At 37.9% G+C, this 9018-nt stretch overlaps 1 pseudogene; it reads left to right on the top strand.

The window, feature by feature from the left end:
• Positions 1-2387: 2387 nt before the first annotated feature.
• On the top strand, positions 2388-6960 carry LOC140509108 (ubiquitin carboxyl-terminal hydrolase 15-like; annotated as a pseudogene).
• The last annotated feature ends 2058 nt before the right edge of the window (positions 6961-9018 follow it).

Raw genomic sequence — 9018 nt, 5'->3', positions numbered from 1 at the left:
AGGGGGGAATGTAGAGCCTGGAGTGACTGGAAAGTGTTAGGATGATGCAGTCAGTGGGGATAAGATCAAAGATGGACAGGGGAAAGGCAAAAGAAGTGGAATGAAAAGGAGGGAGAGAGAGAATAGCTCTGCTCTGTTTGACTTTATAGTTTGTCTCAGCAGATTTCTGTGTAACTAGCTTTTCAGGGACTCAAGGCTCAGGGCTGGACAAACTGAATCCTCTGGGAATTGTTCCCTAGGGTGGTTAGTATCAGTGCTACATTGTCTTCATTAGAACCACAAGGGATCTTCCTCATGGGGATGCTAAATGATAATAATTTTACTTGAAATCCAAGAACTTCACTATCTCTTTAATCATTATTATGGAGAATGGAGGAAGAGGAGTCTAAGAGTTTGGGGGAGGGAAGGAAAGAAAGAGAGAAACAGAGAGAGAAGAGAGAGGGAGGGGAGGGGGAGAGAGAGAGAGACAGAGAGAGAGAGAGAGACAGAGAGAGACAGAGAGAGACAGAGAGACAGAGAGAGAGAGAGAGAGAGAGAGAGACAGAGACAGAGACAGAGAGAGAGAGAGAGACAGAGAGACAGAGAGACAGAGAGAGAGAGAGACAGAGAGAGAGAGAGAGACAGAGAGAGAGAGAGACAGAGAGAGAGAGAGAGAGAGAGAGAGAGAGAGAGAACGTCCAAACTGACAGTCCACCCGCTCTCAAACACCTCCCTATCCCAGGATGACTTAAGATAACATTTATAAGAATTTTGAACAAAGAAAAGGTGAGAATGTTATTAAAATACAGTTTGGAGTTAACATTCCAGTATAATTATTCTGTTCCTCCCTTAACAGGTCCAGACGTCCTCCTCTGATTATTATCTTAATCCTTTCTGAATGAAAGAGTGAATGGATTCTGAATGAATGAAATCCTTCCTTTAGCTGGGCCAGCAGCTACATAGTTTCAAGGGATGGGAAATGCAAGGATCTAAACCAGGTAAGTTTGTTCCACTCAAACCATTGCCATTAAAAAAAGAAAGAAAGAAAGAAAGAAAGACCTTTCTTTCCTAAGAAAACCACATGCTTTTCCACCCTTGATTTAGTGCCTAGGAAAGACCTTTTGAGCTCTGTCTTCTACACACTTTCAAATGGAGAAACGCCTAGAAAAGATTTTTAGACTAGAGACATATCATTTCTTAATATTTTCAGCTGAACTAAGAAGAAAGCTTTGACATTCTTCTCTTTCACTCCAACTATTGACCAGTTTGGCTTCCTTTAAATCCCAACTAAAATCCCACCTACTATAGGAAGAGTTGCCCAAACCTTCTTAATTCTAGTCCTTTCCCTCTTTTTAATTATTTCTTGTTATCCTATACACAACTTGCTTTGTATATATTTGTCTGCATATTGTCTCTCTCATTAGAGGGCAGGGACTATCTTTTGCCTATTTTTGTATCCCCAATGCTTAGCACAGTGCCTGGCACATAGTAGGCACTTAATAAATGTTCATCAATTGATATGCTTCTACACGGAGCACTTATGAAGAGTGTATGGAGTCCCCTGCCTCCATTAGACAGGTGCTTGAATAAAGGTATAGAATCAGGCATACATTGTCAGACATGGTCACATAGTTGAATTATTTTGCTTAACTCTACTTCTTTGTTACAAGGGAAGATTGGAGGTAGGGGGAGTAGGCAGGGATGAGCAATTGGAAAGTGGCAGCAATGTTTTTGAAAAGCATCAGTACACATTTTTTGAGCTTATAGAGTCTTAGAATCCTCTGGGGTTTTTTTGAGTGTTTAAGCTTGGTAATCATTCAAAAATTATTTAGCAAACCTCATAGAAAGTGAAAAACAAAAAAAGGAAAAACCCTTAATTTCTAAGAATTCAAATTTTGTGGTAAAGTGGAAGGAAAATGACTCCTCTGTGCTCACCATTGTCTACAAACACCTTATGGATAGAGGCCCTGATAAAGTGTTAGAATTCATAGCTTCATATGACACACAAAACACACACTTTCCTAGGGTATTCTTTCTACTTGTCATGCACACCTGAACTTGGACCATCTATACTAAGGCATTTTGTTGTTGTTCAGTCATTTCAGTCATGTCCCATTCTTTATGACTCCATTTAGGGTTTTCTTGATAAAAATACTGAAGTGATTTACCATTTCATCCAACTGAGGCAAAGAGGATTAAGCGATTTGCCCAGGGGGGGTCACATATTTGGGCACTGTCTGAGATCAGATTTGAACTCAGGAAAATGAGTCTTTCTGACTTAAAGCCTGGTACTCTACCCATTGCACCATCTAGTTGCCCTCTGCTAAACTATTATCAAGTTTCTATATGGCCAACAAGTGGCCAGTTAGATATAATAGGTGAGGATCAGAGAAGGAGAAGGAGATTCTCAAGTAGGATCAGAAAGTAAATCTGGGAGGTAGAGTTATGTTTCCTCAGTTCTGAGATAATAGAAAGGGATGAGATGAAAGATGAAAGGACTAGAGGCTTGAAGAAACAAGCTCACCTAATCCCCTCAAAGATAGGAACTGACTGAGAGTTAAATATTTAACAGTTGTTTCTGGCTGTGCATCATGGGGTTATTTCCATTTGGTTGATGACAAGAAGTGGCATAGTGGATCGAGTTCTAAACTTGGAGATATGGAAGACATGGATTTGAGTTCCTCTTCTGACACTAGCTGTGTGACCATGAGTAAGTCATTTCACTTCTCCAAGACCCAGGTTCCTCATCTCTAAAATATGGATAATTATCTGTGTACCTGCATCAGGTTGTTGTGAGGTTCAAATAAAATAATGCAATGGGGGCTGCTGCTGCCACCTCCACTGCCACTAGTGGGAGAAGACAGCAGAGGGAGGAGTGGGAGCAGCCCAACATCGCTACACTGCTCAAACCCTTACTCCAGAAACGGGACACCTGGTATTTAGTAGATAGTCATCGGTTCAAACAGTGGAAAAAATGTTGGTTTTGTTACTTGGGACAAATATCAGATGGAAGATCACCACATTGATAATTCTGGACTCCTTAAAGACGGTGATGCTCAGTCCCTTAAAGAGCATCTTATTGATGAATTGGATTACATCCTATTGCCAATTGAAGGCTGGAATAAACTTGTCAGCTTGTACACACTGATGGAGGGTCCGGAACCAACAACAGCATGCAAGGCGGTTGAACAGGGTGTGTTTGTAAAGCACTGCAAAGTGAAAGTGTATCTAACAGAATTAAAGCTGTGTGAAAATGGAAATATGAACAATGTTGCCACATGAAGATGTAGCAAAGGTGACACAATGGATACAAATGAAAAAGAAACAAGAAAAATCTTAGAGAGGATTCTGGGAAGATGGCAGAATAGGTCAGAAAATTCCAAGCTCTCAAGATTTTCCTCCACAAAAGAGTTAAAATAGTACCTTTTGGTGAACCAAGTATGGGTGGAAATAAATAACAATAAGGGCACCACAGGGGTCTTCCCAGGACAATTCAAGGAGATGTGAAGAAAAATCTCAGGATGAGGTTTGGTCTTTGTGAAGAGTAAACACTTCCAGGCTAGGTTTCGGTTGTTTTTGTTTTTTTTTTTTTTTAATTAATTTATTTGTTTTACGTTTTCAACAATCACTTCTGTAAGTCTTAAATTTTCTCCCCCTTCCTTTTCCCTCCCTCCCTGAGACAGCATGCAATCTTGTATGAGTTCTACACATACATTCTTATTAAACACATTTCCACATTAGTCATGTTGCGTAGAAGAATTAAAACGAATGGAAGAACCATGAGAAACAAAACAAAACATAACACAAGAGAAAAGAGTCTGCTTCATTCTGTGTTCTGATTCCATAGTTCTTTCTCTGGACGTGGATGGCATTTTGCCTCAAAAGTCCTTTGGGGATGTTTTAGGCCCTTGTATTGCTGTGAAGGGCTTAGTCTGTCAGAAATAGTCCTGGCTTTTGCTGTGTATAATGTTCTCTTGGTTCTGCTCATTTCACTCAGCATCAGTTCACATAAGTTTTTCCAGGTTTTTCTGAGGTCCATCTGTTTGTCATTTCTTATGGCACAACAGTATTCCATTATATTCATATACCACAACTTGTTCAGCCATTCCCCAATTGATAGTCATTCCCTCAATTTCCAGTTGTTGGCCACCACTAAAAGAGCTGCTATAAATATTTTTGAACATGAGGCATCTTTCCCCATTTTTATGATCTCTTTGGGATACAGCCCTAGAAGTAATATTGCTGGGTCATGCACATCTTTGTAGCCCTTTGGGCATTGTTCCAAATTGCTCTCCAGAATGGTTGGATCAGCTCACAGCTCCACCAACAATGAATTAGTGTTCCAACTCTCCCACATCTTCTCCAACATTTACCATCTTCCTATTTTGTCATGTTAGCCAATATGATAGGTGTGATGTGATACTAGGTTCCATTTTAACAAGCCACAGCCAAGCTGCTTAAACCAGGGTTAGTTGGTTTGAGAGGCTGCCTCAGCCCCAAACATGTGAACTTTCACATCCAGGATAGTGGGGGGGCGGGGGGGGGGAGTTGGGCATTTGAGCCCAGAAAAATTGAGGGAACCTCTGCTGATAAGGAATGCCAGACCCAGTTGTGCTGGGAAGAGTGGTGGGGTGAGAAGGATCCAGCATATGCCTGGTGAGTGCAAAAGCAGTGCTGGAGGTTTGGCTTCAGTTCCAAGCTAGAGGGGAAAACTGAAGATCTGAGGCAAGAGGCACCATTTCCCATACTCCAGGACTAGAGGTGATTACAAAAATTAAACTGTTACCACAAAAGAAAAAAAGTGCATAGGCAAAGGAAAAAGAATTCAACCACAGAAAGCTATTGTGGGAATAGAGATAACCAGGGTTCATCTTCAGAGGAGGATACTGAAGTACAGAAAACCCCAAAAGGCAACGTTAAATGGTTAACCTGCCCAAAAACAATTCACTGAAGATCTTTAAAAATGGTTTAAAAACCAAATCACAGAGATGGAGGAAAAACTAAAAAAAATAAGTATAAGAATAATCTAAGAAAAATAGGAAGATTATGAAAGTCAACCAATTAGATCCAGAATCTTAAGGAAGAAAATGACATCTTGAAAATTAGAATTAGGTAGAGTGAAGCCAGTAAAATTATAAGAGACCAAGAAATAATTAAACAAAATACAAATAATAGAAGAGAAAGTGAAATATCTTATAAGAAAAACAACACACTTGGAGAATAGATCAAAAAGAGAAAATAGAAAAATAACTGGACTAACTAAAAGTTATGACTAAAAAAAGAATCTTGATGTAATGTTATATAAGAAAGAATTAAAGAAAATTGTCTGTAAGCATTAGAACAAGGGGGGAAGGAGGGCGGAGAAATAGAAAAAAATCCATCGATTACCATTTAAAAGAGATCTTATGAGGAAAACTCATAGGAATATCATCATAGTCAAATTTCAAAACCCCCAGCTCATGGATAAAATGTTAAAAGCATCAATATGAAAACAATTTAAATAAGATGGAGCCACAATTAGAAGAATTACACAAGACCTAGCAGTAGAGACATTAAAGGACTGCAAGTCTTGGAACATAATATATTGAAGAGCAAAAGAACTAGTGTTCCAGTCAAAAATATCATACCCTGCAAAGTTAAGTATTATTTGGAATGAAAAAATGAACATTTGATAAACTCTCAGACTTTCAAGACTTTGTTAACAAAAATTCTGAACTTAAAAAAGATTCAACATACAAGAACCAAGAGAAATATAAGGTATATACCAAAGACTGATTATAAGGAATTCATAAAGACAGACTCTTTACCTTTTATATATGTAAAATATATATCTAAGACTCTTATTAATAATTGGATAGCTCATAACAAAGAGTGGGTAAACCCGACTATGATATTAATTTTAAAAGTAAAACCATTTAGGAATAGCTAAAAAGAGTAATTATTTTATACAAATGAGGTGCAAGAGGAAGAACTGATACAGAGGAATTAGATGGGGAAGGAGGGCTGATAGTTCTGGTAACCTACTTTCATCAGGAATAGGTTTAAGAGGGAACAATACATATATATTTAAAAGAGCATAAAAATCTTCTAAATTCAGAAGAAATAAAACAGTAGGGGGAGAGGAAAAGGGAAAGACTTTTAGAGGGTGAGGGAATAGGTAAAAAAAAAGGGGGGGTTATAGAAGGGTGTTTAGATTTATGAGAATGAGAGCATAGGGGAGGAATTCTTTTGGGGGGGGTAGGTAAGTAATAGGAGGGCAAGGTAGTAGGTAAAAGTTAAGTAGAGGATGCAGGAGCGATAGGAAACAAGAGACATGCACAAACATAAAAACCAAAGATCAGGTATAGAATAGGCTTGAGGTTTTGGAAAATATATGTCTACATATGTATGTGTATATGTATATGTGTATATATGTATCTATAACTACAGAGAAACATATCTAAACTTCATTGTAGCCGTCTGGGGGGGATGGGTGAGGAAAAAAGAACAAAGTAAAACAGTGCACAGAAATGCAAAGAAAAGATGGACAATTTTCAACACAACAAATATTATTTATCTTACAGGCTTTCTTGAAATGAAAATTTGTTGTTACATAATTTGAATCCTCTCATATTCTGCTATATGCATGACTTTTTTTTTCTTTTTAACTTTGTATTTAAGTTCCAATATTTAAGTTTATGATATGTTTTTGCTTCTTTTCTCTATTTTCCATTTGTGTTCTGGCGTTTGAGTATAAAATACAATTTTTTAAAAACCATTAAAAAAAAAGAAAAATTTTCAATATTCCAGATGAAAAAGAGACCAGATTATGGATGTACATGAGTAATACATTTGAACCACTAAATAGGTCAGACAGTACCATTCAAGATGCTCGTTTATATCAAGGACAGATGCTAGTGATAGAATAGTAATAGTAGTAATAGAGTAGTAATAGAGCAGAAAAAAAAAGATGCAACATGGCCAACTTCAACTCCTAAATAAGTGTCTTAATTTTTCTATTTACTTAGTACTAAGTGATTCAGTCTTTGTGTTTTTATAGCTACTTTTTGTATATTAAAATCCAAAATAATCAAAAGAATGAACCTGAAATATAATACATATGCCTTCATTAAATGTTTCAGGATTTTTTTCTTAATTTTCAAATTGATTTAACCTTGTATTTATACTATTGCATCCTATTAAAAGTGACATCTATAATATAACATATTTTCCGCTTTATCAGCAGTAATATTGATGTAAGAACAGATTTTTGAGAAAATAATGCAATGAGTTCTATACATGTCAGGAATTATTGGACAGGGGCAGGCTGACTTTGGGCAAAACTTGGAAGTGGAGAAATTTTATGGTTTCGTACTTCATGAATCTCTTTAACCTCCCAAGACTTTTGCACCCCTCTAGCTCTCTCTGCTCTCCTTTCTCTCTCCCTTCCCCAATTTCCCCTACCCCACCCATGGTTCCTAATTTCCTCATGTTTCTGTGTGGCTGCCAAAATGATTTAATGGAAAGGCACTGGATTTGAAGTCAGGTGAGACAATGGATAAGATTCTACCTATGAACCAATGGGAAAGTCAGTTGTTATATGTTAAATTATATAAAATATCTCAAGTGCTTTGCATATACATACTGTAGCATTGTGGTAAAATATTCCAAAATTATCTCAGTGTTTCTGTCTTCTAATCTTCATGTCAACCCCCATTCTCTCAGATATCAGAAAAGCCACCTTATGAAGCTAATTCATACTCAGGTATAAATAGCGGACGGCCATCAATTCCTCTCCCCTGCCACCTGGCCACCTGAAAAGTCAGAGGATAATTGTTTCTTGTTGTTGTTGTCGTTGTTGCTGTGTGTTCTTTGACAGAGCTGACTTATAATTTCACCAGTTTATCCCAAGTTGGAAACTCTCTATCAAGTAGCTAAGTGGTATGATGGACAGAGCACAGGGGAGAGCCCAGGAAGACCTCCGTTCACATCTGGACTTACTAGCTGTGTGACCCAACTCAGTTTCCATGTATTGTATATAAAATAGGGATAAAAATACCACCTACCTTCTAGGGTTCTTGAGAGGATCAAATGAGACAATAATTGTGAAGTACTTAGCACAGTGGCTAGTACACAAGTAGATGCTCTCTCTCTCTCTCTCTCTCTCTCTCTCTCTCTCTCTCTCTATATATATATATATATATATATATATACATATATACATACATACATACATATATATAAAGATATACACACACATATATATGTTGGCTATTATTATCATTATTAATTATCTGTAACAGAATCTTAAACAAGTGCCAGGAGGTATTTATAGGTTAAATTATTGGCATATGATTTTCCCAGTTAATGTATGTCAGAGGTAGGCAATAACTCAGGTTTTCTTGACCTAAAGGTTACATCTCTCCTTTATCTGCTGGCTTTGCTGCCTCTTATATGTTTGTTGACCCAAATTAATCACTTAATGATAGAATTTCAGACAGTTTGGTTTTGAGTCAGGATCTCCCTGTGTGGAAACTCCCTTCATCAATTCAGGAAAGCCTTTGGTCTTAGAGTGTTGCTTGGGGCACTTAGGGATTAAATGACTGGTCCAGAGTCACATCGCCAGAGGCAAGATTGAAACCCACAACTTCCTTATTCTGTCCACTTAAATCTGGTGTATCTCTTCAGGCTATTGGGAAGCATAGTTGACTTCTTAGGGTCCCTTATATAACACCATTAACATACCGTCTCTATGTTCCTAAGGGAAAGAATTTTGTAGAACCTAATCCCTTTCACTACTGAAGGAAACAATCAGTCACTAGTCTTCTTCCTGGTCCCCTGAGGCCCTGGCCATGCCCTCTCTTCTGATCTTTGTTCTTCAAGAAAAGCAGCAATGTTTGCTGCAGAGAAGAAAATTTCCCAGCCCTAAATCAAAAACATATCCTTGGACCCTAGCATTTCTCCTATCCAGGTTCCCACTACCCTGGTCAGAGAAACAGATCTCCTAGGGATTCAGCTGAGCTCCAAAGTAGCTCCCTACCCTATGCCTTCACCCTCTCC

This window comes from Notamacropus eugenii, chromosome 5 (genome assembly GCF_028372415.1).
Source record: "Notamacropus eugenii isolate mMacEug1 chromosome 5, mMacEug1.pri_v2, whole genome shotgun sequence".
Classification (NCBI taxonomy): domain Eukaryota; kingdom Metazoa; phylum Chordata; class Mammalia; order Diprotodontia; family Macropodidae; genus Notamacropus; species Notamacropus eugenii.
This window is presented reverse-complemented; position numbering and strand designations above follow the sequence as displayed.